Source organism: Denticeps clupeoides, chromosome 16 (assembly GCF_900700375.1).
Source record: "Denticeps clupeoides chromosome 16, fDenClu1.1, whole genome shotgun sequence".
Lineage (NCBI taxonomy): Eukaryota > Metazoa > Chordata > Actinopteri > Clupeiformes > Denticipitidae > Denticeps > Denticeps clupeoides.
Window position 1 is genome coordinate 12,974,704 of NC_041722.1, and position 14,023 is coordinate 12,988,726.

Consider the following 14,023-nt stretch of genomic DNA (forward strand, 5'->3'; position numbering starts at 1 on the left):
GTGATGCACGGCTTGCCCGGCACCTCGGCACTGACCAATCGAGATGCAGCCAGGGATCAATAGTAACGTGACACACTGAGCACATAGAGAGCAGTTTAAATCCGGTGACCCTGGACCAAGCTTCTGTTTACCCAGACAGTCAATGGAGCGATTGCCTGCTGCTGATTGGCCAACGTGTCTCCATGCTTTATGAGGTAAAGGAAGAATGGAAAACCGCCCTCCGAATTCAGAGTCTCTCACAGTAGAGCACGTTATTCAGTGCCACAGTCAACCTCAACCCCCCCTCTGGCACCCTGGACTATGGCAACACACTAACGTCTTGTGTTGGAACAGCAGACCTGATAATAAGCAATAGCTAGGAATAGCGGGGCTGCCACCGAGTCCTAACGCTGCTGTGAATGGGCTGTTTTCAAGCCTTAATGGTCTGTGGGACCTCACAGCTTCATTCTGGAGGCCGTACGGCTGTCCAAACCGATCAGGACTCTAATGTCTTCAATGCAAGGATGTAACAAATTGAATTAGGGTAGGTGCCGCAACAAAGCCCATGAATGTAAATGCTGCTGCTCGAGCCCATTAATCAACCGCGTGATATCAATCCGGCCGGGAGAGGTGCGCGCACTTGGATCCGGAAAGGCTTGGCATTTCTAGGGCAGGACCAGGGATGGAACGGCGCTAGTAAACACCACACATCTATTTCTGTTTTAGTAACAAAAAGAAAAACCAGACCAAGGCTAAAGAAAAACAGAAATTGTGAAAGCAAAATCCAACACCCTACCAGCAGCGGCCGGAGAGAAAGGAAAAGCATGGCATCCCTGAGAGAGAGCGGCGTCTCGGAGGCTCAATTACTCGCCGCTCTTAGTCCCGTCCCAGTCCCGGGTCGGGTGGGCAGCTCGCCTCTGCCAGTGGGACGGATGCCTGCGACAGCTGCTGTGCGTTGTTAACGTGTCAGAGATGGCTGGATGCACTGACCGCACCCTCAACAGTATCACTTCCAAACTCGGGTTTCACTTACATTTCACGTTTTGCAGTTGGGGCCATAAAACCCACACGGTCTTTATCAGGGCAGACTATCTGAGGCACAGGGAGTGGAACAAAACACCAGCCTTGCTTCTAGAAACTGACAAGGCAAACCTGCCAAAGGCTTTTATACTTCATCCGGTCTGTTCTGTTGTTGAGGAGGAGACGAGGTTAAGAAAAACTATATAATAATGTGCACTTTTACTGACTGTAGGATTCAGGCATGAAAAATGCCTAAAAACGATGAGATTTGCAGGTGTAGCATCAGTGAAAAAGATATTCATAAAAGAAAATATATATCCATTCGTCTTGACCTTGAACCTATGTGTCCAGTATAAGCAATCTGCAACTTTATTTGAGCATCAAAAGGCAAAATCAGATTTTGCAATATATTATGATGCTCCTACAGTGGTACATTATCACTATGCTGGCATGAATTAAGATGGTATAATTCTCACCAAAAATCCGGGTTTGTATGGCTGACAACACTAGGAATAAGGAAGCAAGCAGTTAACCCACTGGCCTCAAACCCAGGTCTCCAGGGTCCCACAACACCAATGAGCCAGACTCACTGATATGGCTTTCACACCCAACAGTACCGACTGCACTGCAATGGTTCCAATCCCACTGAAACTTGATTAGTTTGTTGGGACTAGTGTTTTTATTAGAAAAATCATCTTTACGTATGATTATGAAAAGATATTTATTGTCAAATGTAAGACTGGCACTAAAGAAAGTTAAGAATGTGGAGAATTGTTAGAATGCATAGACAGAACATGCAAAGTAACCCGCGTAACCTGAAACATGAGGAAACATGTCTGGCTCTTCTCTCTTTGCCCTTTAGTGCGAAGCGCGTCGACGCACGGCGGGTCGCAGAAGGTCCATCGTTTCCGTGAAACGTTCCATCATTCGCTGCCAGCCGTCTGCACTATTAGAGCCTGGTGCTCGGGAATGCATCGCGGCCCCGGGCCCCCGTGCTTGAGCGCAGGCGCTGGAGGGAGTCCTGACTACGCTCCTGACATTTTCACTCGGGCGGGAGCCGCGGCGCGAGAATGTTCCGGGCTGCAGATGAGATTTGTGCTATACGCCCAGCGAGTTATGAGCCTTCCTGCATCCACAATGGATAGTTTTTTGGTTTTTGTTTTTTTTACACTTTAGGCCGCTGAATAAAGCTGTACAGAAATACGATCGAATAAATCAAGGCCACTGCAGAAACGGTTATCGTCTGGACGCCTAGGGCGCCAGCTAACGCTACATCTGAGGGGACCGGTTGTCTCGGCGCCACAGTGAAAACAAAAGGCTATTACTGGCCGTGTATGGTGGTGCAGAAACCAGCAGCCATCAATAAGCAGCAATAACGTCTCTTTACGGGGCCGTGCGATCAAACAGTCGTTAGAAAGGCTTCCGTAATTACAGGGTAACACCGTACAGCGAAGCGAAGCTACAGACGTTTGGGGAGAGCGGCAGATTGAGATCATGTAAAAATGTTTTTGAGTCGCTGCGGATGAATTCCATCATGAGGAACAAAGAATTTGACACAACGTCCATTCCCCTGGGCTTCTCGCATTCGGAACATTTGCAGGGATGTATCGAGAAGCCCTTTCGCCACCTCGCTCTCACTCGGTTTCGATCGCGCAGCAGATGCACAATCTCAGCAGCACACCTGGTTCCTTCACGGACCAGCACACAGGCTGCTGCGTAACCTGACAGCATCCACGCGTCTCAGGCCGCAACAGGGAAATCAGGCGGCGGCGAGGCGGGGACCCAGCTGCGCAGGGAAGAGCACGCGAGACGTCTTTAGCCCCGATATTCTCACAAGAAGTACATACGACGTTCCGGTTTTTCATCCATGCAGAACAAATATGCACAGAGAAAAAAGGAAAAATGAGCAGGTATTACTAGATGATGACTGAAGACAGTGCGTACGTGAGCGAGTGTGCGTCAGGAGGGGACTGCATAATTATCCTTCCATTTAACGTCAGTGTTGCTCCGCAAACATGACATGGGATTCGCGCAATTTCCGTCCTTTAGAGTAAGAACAATACAAATAACAGCAACAATGAACAAATATGGGCCAAAAACCCACAAAAAAGGAGAGTGAAATTAGCGGCGAACAATGCAACATTGTTTATTTTGGTGGAAAGGCAAGAGGACAGAGGAAATTGCTTTGAAGTTAATGCCCTCGTCCAATTCATCAGTAGTCGGGGGATTAGGCAGGTTATTACCAAAAGCTTACAATATTAAAAGCCTACAGGGGGATTAAACACACTTCTAATCAACTGAAGAAGGGTGGGAGTATATAAATAAACACTGTCCGAACCCAACCGTACAAGCGGACAAGCCGCGCTGGCCGTAATCTGGACAGGACGGGGGCCAGCAGGGCACCGTGGCACGACATTGTCTCTAAAGCCATTGAGCATATGTGTGAAAGCAAGAAGGATGACAGGCGATCATCTATGCACAAGGCAGAGCCGCAGAGGCTCGGGGGATTACGAGCTGATCAAAGCCTACAATGCAATATTACAGAGCGAGCTCCGGCTAATGAACTGCCAGTGCGGGAGGAGCTCCACGCCCCCCTGCTGCCACACGTTGGAGCTGCTAAAGGGCCGGTGGCGTAGGGTGCGATGTCACGGCTCTGCTGGTGATTAGGCGAAGACTGGCAGAAGGTAGGCGCCACTTTGTCGGGGAGGGAAGTGCTCACCCTGATCCATTCACCAAAGAAGCTGCGTGCGTCCAGTCATCGCGGCCAAGATGTCCGCCCGCCAATCTCCGGGACTAAATCATCGGCTCGTCTCCTCCTCGAGCAAACTTCTCACTGTCAACGGAAACGAAGAGAGGTGATATATAAAACAATGATCCCACCGACCAGAACATGGCAGCTTTTACCGGTCCAGTGAGCTGGGAGAGAAAGTTCTCTCCCAGTTACGAAACAGCAGGTACATGGGCATCAGGAACAGGGATCCTTCTGTCCTTACATATCAAAACAAAAAACACTTTTCATACTAAATAAGTCGTTTACATTTTTGTCTGTCAAGTTGGGATCTGCCTTGTAACACTCCTCTTGTTACACATCTCAGTCGTTGCTATGGGACCGTCTGAAATCGTATTAAAATCTTATCGGGGTGAACGCGCAGGGTCTTATTTTCTTTTGTAGAAAAATGTATCTGACAGGCTGGTGCATCTTGTCTGTGGAAAATGATCATTATGAATTTAGCGGCTTGTGGGGGCGGCTGTGTAAAATGTACAGTGCTACAAAACAAGCTGTCACTAGTGGATACTACACAGAGCAACAGTACTACTCGGTATACTGTACATGCGATGCAGACGGCCTTTTCTTCCACTATCCTCATCCATAGGAGGCTCAGACTACAGAAGAAATATGATCAGACTTGCCCTGTATCTCAGATCCACTCTACCGGCAGCATGAGGGCAAAGGACTATGGGAACGTCCTTTTGCCAGAGCAATTAGCCAGAATTGCATTATACTGCTCCAGGCAGGTAGCAAACATTTCACCTATTACAGACACGTAATTGGCGCCAGGACTGCGTCTGCAGAGACCATACTGTACCCCCGACCTCCAAAGCTGTCTCAGATTAATCAGCTCTCACACACACGCAGATGCAGGCCTTTAGTCACCCACCATTCCTCTGTGTAGCGCGTGAGCACTACTAACCCTCCACCCACCACTATGACTGGACAGAATTACAGGACCACAGTGCTGGCTGCTTCTCTGGAGAACAGAAAATGCATTATTTTATTCTTTCTTTAAAAAAATAAAATAAAAAATGGCACAGCATCTCCTGTGGACACTGAATAAAAAAGACATTTAAAAAAAAATCCTCAAGGCACGGTGCTTTAAAAAGAGCAATTAAAAAGAAACAAAAAATCAAGAGATGACGAGGACCGTGTACAGAGAGTTGAGAGTGTGAATAAAATGCAGCGTGAAAAAGCCGCAGGAGATGTGATGTAGGAGCACACACACACACACCAAAACTCACCACGACAAGCCCAGCACCAAAAAAAAAAAGACAGGCACACCACAGTCCTCCTCTTCCAGCCATGACTATTACTTTACGACAGTTTTTACTCTATAGAAGCAGGTCAAAACAGGCTAACTTGTCTAATGATCATGACACAGGGATCGTATGGCCTGAACAGTGGTCAACACTCCCATTAAATATATAAAGTATTAAATGAGGCATCTACGAACAAATATTACCCTCTCTTTACTGCCTGGTTTCACACAGTCGTAACTCGTGACCGGCCCTCATCTCAATCGTTACATCAGCTAAATCGGAGGTTCCGGTATTTCCAGCAATATTGGCTGAATATGTTCTATTTATACCGACAACATCTGGGCTAGCGAGAGCCCAAGCGGGCTAGCTGCGAGTCCAGGGCGCCTGGCTGGCCGGCTAGTGCCAAAAGCCCTTGAGCTGCCTGCGTGCTGCAGCATCGTTAATCGTGACCGATTGCTCTGCCAGGCGGATCCCCGTTTTTTTCAGGAGGAATATTGTGAAAGCAGGGTGAAACTGATTGGCAGCACGTTCCGCTTTTAACGGCAGCCGAGGCGCGTTTTACATGAAAAGCTATCGGCGAACGGGCTGTAAATCGACCCTAAACGAGAGCAGGAAAACAAATACATATTTGTAACGCTGACCGTGATGAATTTACCGGCACCGCAAGGGCCAGGTCATTAATGTGCTGACAATTAATCAAGAGATATGTGGTGAAACTGACGGGGACACTTCACCCCACAATTAATCTATACTATATAATACCAGTGCAGCGCCAGAGCAGAGGGTCGTTAAATTAAAGACTGCGGTAAATCATGGAGTAAAGCATGAATCGATCCACTTATGAAATGGGCTTATTGACTAAGCGCTTAAATCAGGTATTAGAAGGTTTATCACATTTGGTCAAACTGGAGCTCCATTGACAGATTTGTTATTCCAATGGAACACCGTAAAAATGCTTGTCTAAGAGGAAAAACTCTTCATGTCGGCCACCTAACAGCCAAAACAAATCATGGATTTGATTTATATTCACTGTATAGGCAGAATTATTTTGTAATTAGTCTAGAAAAAAGGTGGATTAATCATATAATTGAGCCTATATACACTTTTCAGATGGACCGTGATGAAAAATGTTTGATCAGGGCTGTAGAGTGACCAATTTGGACCTGATTTCTCAATCGAAGGAGATCTGCTATTCATTGTAAAAAAAAAAAAAAAAGGTTTTAGCAGTATTATATTCCAAGAGCTTTAAAAATGTTGAATGCTGACGTCTCGTAAGAAATCCAGTTTGGGTCACTGGTCCTTTGATGCTGTTGTAGTTTTGGATAGGAATCATCTTACAACTTCACTTGTCAGAATCTCAGTGGTGTTCCACTTCTGTAAAGAACTTGTCTTCCCTCTAGTATGTACATTTTACCATTTCAAATAACTCTGAAATAACTGAAATTAATTGAGCTGACTTAGGCACATTCCACCAGACACACAAGTCAACAAGGGTGCCGAGCCACTTGGCACCTACAGGTCCCCTGGCGAAAAAGTCGGCAGCCACCAGCGCCGCTGCTTCATCACCAAAACATTATCAGGCCGGCAATGAGAGCCGAGCTCTTTAGCAATTCCTTCAGGTCACAGCCAGCTAAACCCTTCTTACAGCGAGCAAGTAGGGGGAGGGCAGTGAACCCAAGCAGCGTGACATTAAACAGGATTTTCATTCACCCCAGCTGTCTCGGGTAGATCGCAGCGGGCTTTGCGAAAGCTCGTTTCTCTGCGGCGCGGCTCTCCGGACTCAAACGAGAGGCTAGAGTCATTAGCACATAAAGCGCAGCTTACAACACACGCACAGAAACAAGAAATCAAATGCTTGCGGACAGAAGAATGTCTGCTTTTGTTATGATAAGGTAATCTAATGTCCAAAGACCCTACAGGTGAGAGGAGATTTATTTCCCAGCTTTCCATGGGCATGCATCTCTGGCAACAGTCGAATGCAAGTTCAGGGAGGGGGGAGTGAGAAAGCTGCAGCCGAGTCCGCTCGTCTTCATGCTAACGTGGCACTCCCACGAGACAAATGCTCCCTCTGGAATGCATCTGGACCAAGCCAGGGCCTTCACCCGGCCTCGCCAAAATACCAGAGAAGAGAAGGAAATATCCAGACACAAGACAGAACGAGAAAGGGAGGGAGGGGTGTAATTAAAGCCAGAGCTTGTTCCCCTCAGCAGTAATGGCCGGGACTCTCTTACTAACGTCATCTGCCAGAACCGCACTGAAGAGCAGGAGCGATGAAGGAGCTTTTCTGCAGAAACCTGGACAGAAGAATGTGCAATCTGCCTGAAAAGCTTTTGTAAGATGTCCTTTAGAGGCCCTGCAATATAGCCATCGATCAGCTTCAGACAGGAGACGAGGAGGAAGACGGGAAAAAAAAAAAAAAAAAAACCTATTAAGGTCATTCAACTGTTGAAAAGGGAAAAAGCAAAAAGCAGTCCATTTAACAGAGGATTCATGTCTACGATGCCTCCAGTATGAAGGAATTTATTCAGGCCAATGTACCATGAAGCAGTCTGCTCCCCGCATCGCTCCCGCTAAACCAGCACCATCGTGCACCAAATGAACGAAAATGATACTTAAAGAATGTTGTTAACACACGGGCACAACACAGTCGTTCTTCAGCTCGCTCAGACAATTTCCTCGTGGGCACAGATACGCCGCATTGTTCTTCTGACGGGGGGCTTCTAAAAATGGCTCTTCTTCAGAAAGAGATGGGCAATGAGGAGACCGAGCAAAGTGTACAGGGGTTAAGCTGCTGTATTTCATGGCAAAAGGACGTATGAAAGCACCGAGGCTAATTTAAAGCCATGGCAGAAGGAGAATAGGAAGAAAAAAAAAAAAAAAAAGAATAAGAAAGACACTGATCCGCTGCGGAATGTTCCATCCGGTGGCGGATGAAGAGCGCAAAAGAAAATGGCTTTTGCCCAGCTAATTTCCATTCTGCATAAAATATAACGGGTTAAATAATAGATGCACACTTAAAAGGGAAATACTGGTCGCCTCATGCCTGATTTATAGTGGCCTGTCAGAAACACCGACTGCGGAACAGACAGCTGGAGAACATCTATATACATGCGGCTGAAGGCAGGATCACGAAGTAATTCTGTCAACACGGAAGCCCTTATCAGGAAAAACGCGTGCGCTTCGGCAGCAAGGATTCATCAGCACGAGCCGGCAGATGTGTTCATTAGCTTTTTCCGGGATTTGAGGGAGACCTCAGAGTATCCAGACCTGTTCCCTCACAACTTCCCGCTTCTCTTCTAATGTACGGGACGAACAAAAAACATTTAGAGTCAGCGATGCCTTGTGAAAACCAGGACATTGCCTTTTGGAAATACATTATAGACACGCTGGCACTTTACATTTGGATTTGCGACATTTATCAGACGCCCTCATCCAGACCGACTTACAATCAGTAGTTACAGGGACAGTCCCCCCCTGGAGACACTTGATCAGGGACACGATGGTAATAAGTGGGGTTTGAACCTGGCTCTTCCACTAGGCTACTACCACCCATATCAACTATTTTGGAGCGGAAAAACTAAGTAGTTCACTTTCATCAGTCTGAGCTGATGAAAAGTTGTGATAATGCAAATTTGATTCAGAGCAAATTTTGTTTTCACTTTCTTTATGCTCCGAGCAAAGTTATGCACTAATCACAGAGCAATGTTATGATATAAACGATTATTTTTTTACACTGCATCGATGAGGAAATCGTTCACGTCTGCGTTGCGATACATCGATTATACGATTCAATTCACATATTACATTTGCTCAGTAATTGTTAGGTAAAACAGACACTACACACACATAAATAGTATGACTATTTCTTTAATGCAAAAGAGTAGGTGTTTCATTAAGCAAAAAAAAAAAAAAAGTCAAACATTTCTTACAACAATTGTTACCAAATCAATAGTACTTTATGATCACACAGCTGACAGTGTTGCGATACCCTTTTAGAAAGAAACACTGATATTTTAATGCTGATTCACATTAATTCCTACCCATACTCTAAACATTGCAGCCTTGTCCATAGTCGTTTCATGGACAGAAATTGGCACAACAGCTTCCTGTCACCAGGGCTCTGACGTGCCACGGCAGTCACAAGTGGTCAGAAAAACAAGGCCACTGAACGCTGAAGAGGCTTCAGACACGGTGAGGTGTCTCACCAATATCAGCTGCGGTCCTTCCTCACTGTAACAGTGATTCACACACCAGTTCACACTGCCTTTACATGTAGAGGTGAAGGTCACACACACACACACACACACACACACAAAACTGTGCCCTGAAACCCCAGCATCCAGATGCACCGCAGTCAACCCGAATATAAAAAAAAATAAAAATAAAAAAAAAAAAGATTAATGAGCCCAAAGTCAGAGCAGCAGAAAGACACGAAGCGCAGGAGGCAGCGGCGGCCGAGGGAAGAGCGCGTCTCCAGCTCAGCCCTGCCAGCCACACGGGGAATCAGGAACTTTTGAAAGGAGTGGAAAGCAGAAAGGTAGACACTTCCTGTCTGCCCAATGAACTGCGCCGGTGTCAGCGCTGTGGGAAAATTCCGGAATTTCATAAAGCACCTCCAGCAGCGACGTGACGCGAGTCTCCCGGATTAAAGGGTGTAAAATAAATAATGAGCCGGCGCGGCGCCGGGAGACTTGGAGCTCTCACCTGTCGGACGCAATGCCGCTCAGCTGCTTAGTCGGGAGGTTAATTGGCTCAACACAACGCGCCGTTGGGTGCGCGCAGTCTTCTACGTGGCGGAGAACGAGCAGAGCCGGAGAGCCTCCTGTTGCGCTGGCAGACACACAACACCAAAGAGAATCTACCCAGGGAGCGAGCAGACACACACACACACACACACACACACACAAGCTTTTCAAGTGCCCCAAAGCCTACACTAGGCCCATCCCAGCTGCCGCCAGATGAAGACAAACCCCCACATCTCCGGATCCTTGTAGGGTTTTTTTTTTTTTTTTCGGTACTGAAAAGAGGCTGGAGAGTTTGGAATATTAAACAGCTTCCCGTGAAATCAGAAAGATTTGAAAGAAAAGTGCTTTAAAAAAGAAACCCAATGATATCACACCATCTTTGGTGGGGTGCCGCTGCTGCGACAGTGACTGAGAGAATGAATAAATGCCGGGAAGAAAAGGCTTCGGAGTGGTGGGTTTTCTTCTGCACCCATATCGGAGCTGTGCATATGCACAAGATATTATTCAGTAATCAAAGGCTTTTTTTTTTTTGAGGGAAACTTTTGAACAGAGCAGAAACGGAGACAGACAGAGCAAAAAAGAGAGAGAGAGAGAAAAGGGATAGGGGTTTATGGGACATCAGGAGGTCTTTGAGGACATTCATCACTCCACGCAGATTTGAAATCCACTCTCTGACAAAGATGATCCGTCTCTGAGCGTGTGCCCGGAATGAAAAATTCACAGCAATCTCCTCGGCCGCAGACCTCCTTCATCTAGGAGGAGAGGCAGGATGCTGTGTGTGCACAACACGCCAAACTCCACCCTCGCCCCAGGGAAATACAACAGCACACCACCTTTCAATCACCACGCAGAAATATTAAAAAGGAAGAAATGTTTTTTAAATGATTATTTTTCAAATATTTATTTCATTTACCCAGACGTGCACCAGGGACTGTCAGTCCGTTGTGTAAAATTGGATTTTGTAAGTGTAAGGGACGTAAGCAGCTAGGACTCTTCTCTCTTTATTATTATCAACCTTGGGTAGGATGATGTCCCAAGAATCACAGCAGAAGGCGGCCACTGTGAACCAGTTCTCTCTCTCTGACCCACACACACACACACACACACACACACACAGGCTGCCAAATGTAGTGTCGTGTAAGTTCCTTTTTTGTGCATCTGTTCGAATATTGGCGGTAATTTTTTAAATATTAAAATCCATCCAATGAATGAATTAAATGTTTGTACCTTGCGAATCAGCGGCCAGTAGGGACTTGTTGGTCGCCAGGGTGTATATGCTTACGGATGGTCAATGTTACGCATGTGTGACAAAAGGACGAAAATCCCAATATTACCATGGCTACAACCCACTCCTACACGGCAACCTCTAGGTCAAATGATGCAATGACACACAAAATATAACTGTTAGTTTGGTGATATTTACAAATGGTTGTGATTTAAGTGGGACACATAATTACGGCACTTATTGCATAATGACCTGATCACAATTACTTCAGGTGGCCTATTATTTTTGTATTGCTCTCAGAATATTTTCTACTCAACTTGGTAAATAGACAAGTAATAAGAATATTTCTCTATTTCCGACTATGCAGGGTCTGTGCTTATTTAATAAAAATGACAAATAAGTGTTAACCCATCCTGGAATTGCTCATTGCTGACACTTTTCCACAGTCGACCAAATATAAGGAGCATGATCCGCCATGGTTGCGCAGACATGGCGCCTCTCCTGGAAGTTCACGGAGTCTCCTGCACATTAATAGCGGCTTTATGTACCTTGTAAATGTATCTTGTACTGTGAGCGTGCAAGAGATAGCAGCAAAACTGATGAAACAGGATAATAATCTGTTATTAATATTATTAATAACAGCAATACAATTCTCTTACATTGTCTCTCACATACATTTTCTAAATCACAATTATTGCATGGTGATTAAATCTACCTCAACAGAATTTAGGTTGAACCATAAAGGGGTCATGATCAGTCAGAGAACAGGCGATCAAGACTCCGCATGATTAAATGTTACGCGATGCAAAAGCTCCGTTGTAGTGGGAGAATTGGGGCTCATCAGATCACGCCCAAGACATTCAACACTGTCATTTATATAACCACACCTGGCCTAACAGCCCAGCTGTTCAGCGGCAGACAGCGGCGTGTGCCCCACACACACACACACACACACACGTCACTCGAGTATTTATGCTGATACACAATCGCTAATATTTAAAGCAACAGGAATGCTGTCAGTGTGCAGCATATGGCAAGTTCTCACAAGCCAAGCTTGAGTGGCAGGAAGTGTGAAATCAAAAGCACAAATGCAAAACACACACACACACACACACACACACACACACACAACATTGGGCAAAATGTCACAGGCATTTGGACACTGCAGAGGATCTCTTCCAAATCGAGATAAAACAAGCAGCATGTTTTTTAGACCACTGGATTACATGCAATTAATAATGAGAAACTCAAGGAAGGAAAATTCTACTCATGAATATTCAGACTGAAAAAAAAGAGGGGGAGAAAAGAGAGATTACATAAAATCAGCAGTAGGTCCAGTAGGCCCTTAGGGTGGAGGCAGATTCAGTTGCAGAAACTTTTTCTACCATAAAACAATTCACTTGCCTCAACCAGGGTTGACCTCGCTAACTGGAACCATCATAATCATCAGAGAGGCTCTCTGAGCAATTTGTGCCACCCAGCCTCTGTGAACACAGCAGAGTTACTGGAATATTTCACACATGGCAGTAGTGCTGCATGATTAATCTAATCGCAATCGTAATCGCGATGTCAGTCTGTGCGATTACATGAACGCAAAAAGCTGCGATTTAAATGTGACGTGTTTGGTCACATGACTTTCGATTCGGTTCAATGGAGACCTCAGATTCGTGATTCGCATAGACATATGGGTACACAACGTCGCCGCCATATTGCGACAGGCTGTGCTGTTAAGTGATGCATATACATGTCTATGGAGAGAAGTGCATAAAAATGTCTCACTCTTGTGCTGCTTGGGGCTGTACAAACCGCTGTACGCTCCAAACCAGATCCCGGGGGATTATATTTCATAGGTAAGGCTGGACAATTGTTTTGAATATATTTGGCCATTATAAAATCCCATTTTATAAGTCTTAACCTTAGCTAAGCTAGGCTAAGCTAGCGAAGCTATGCATTCCTGTGTTCAACTCAGCCTCCAAACAACGTTTTGGCTAAACGTAGGCATTAACTATTTAGACTGTTCTTAGCTGTTTAGTTCACTTTTCTCAAACTTTGAAGGTTTCCTAAAGAAATTCACCTCAGTTTACAAATATTAACCTTAGCTAAGCTAGCAAAGCTATGCATCCCTGTGTTCAAGTCAGCCTCCAAACAACGTTTTGGTTAAACGTAAGAACTATAATACGGGATTTTATAATGGCCAAATATAACCAAAATAGTTGTTTAGCCTTACCAGGGTTTGTCGTTCGACAGTAATGGTTTTTTAAAGTAAAGACTTTTTTGTGATTATTTAATTTAGTAGAATATTGTATTTTGAAAGCACTCAGCATTTCAAGTTGTTATAAGTAGTTTGTATGTTTCACTTAATTCACTTAAATGAAACATTTCACTATTAGTAATTTGTATGCGACTTTTCATTGATATACAAGCAAGTGTCCTTTATCATATCGCAATCGCATATCACAATATTGATCTCAATAATCGTGCAGCCCCAAATCGTGCAGCCCTACATGGCAGTGGAGAACTATGGCTACAGAAAGCAATAAAGGACATATGAGAATGAGAGGAAGTCAATGGATGACGTGTTACAGGGAAATTGTATATAAACGACTTACAGAATGAGCAGCAAACACTAATTTTCATCATGTTAATAGTTCCTTTGGAAAAGCATGAGTCAGTCACACATTTTTATCCATTTTAACCGATTCACAGTACGTTGTTAAGTCCCTAGTATTAATCATAACATAAGGTTTGAGAGAGAAATAACAAAAAGGGGCAGAAACATCATTATGATGGACCATTAAATCAGAAGCAAGATGACCGATGCAACGAAATCCCTCCAGAATAAAATAGTGCTGCAATCACAACAGTTAAGGCAAATTTATGCTCAATCTCACAACCGCGTCCCATCAAAATCAAATCACTGCAGCCTTTCCACATATTTGACCAATAACTAATCCATCGTGAATTTGACTTACCACTCTTGCTGATTGGAAACAGTCTGAGCTGCACATGTGCACACGTA

At 45.0% G+C, this 14,023-nt stretch overlaps 1 protein-coding gene across 4 annotated transcripts in view; it reads right to left on the bottom strand.

Moving 5' to 3' along the window:
- Positions 1–14,023, bottom strand: part of glceb (glucuronic acid epimerase b) — a 34,243-nt gene that overhangs the window by 9,898 nt on the left and 10,322 nt on the right. Inside the window, exons 1-2 of one of the 4 annotated variants that reach the window (XM_028957198.1) lie at positions 9,739–9,891; positions 3,719–3,832 (exon numbers count right to left, since the gene is read on the bottom strand). The exons of 1 other annotated variant lie outside the window; for it this stretch is intronic. The gene's annotated coding sequence lies outside the window, so the exon portion shown is untranslated. Of the gene's footprint in view, positions 1–775; positions 862–3,718; positions 3,833–9,738; positions 9,892–14,023 lie in introns of those variants that run through there. 2 more of the 4 variants (XM_028957196.1, XM_028957200.1) reach the window with 2 other exon arrangements.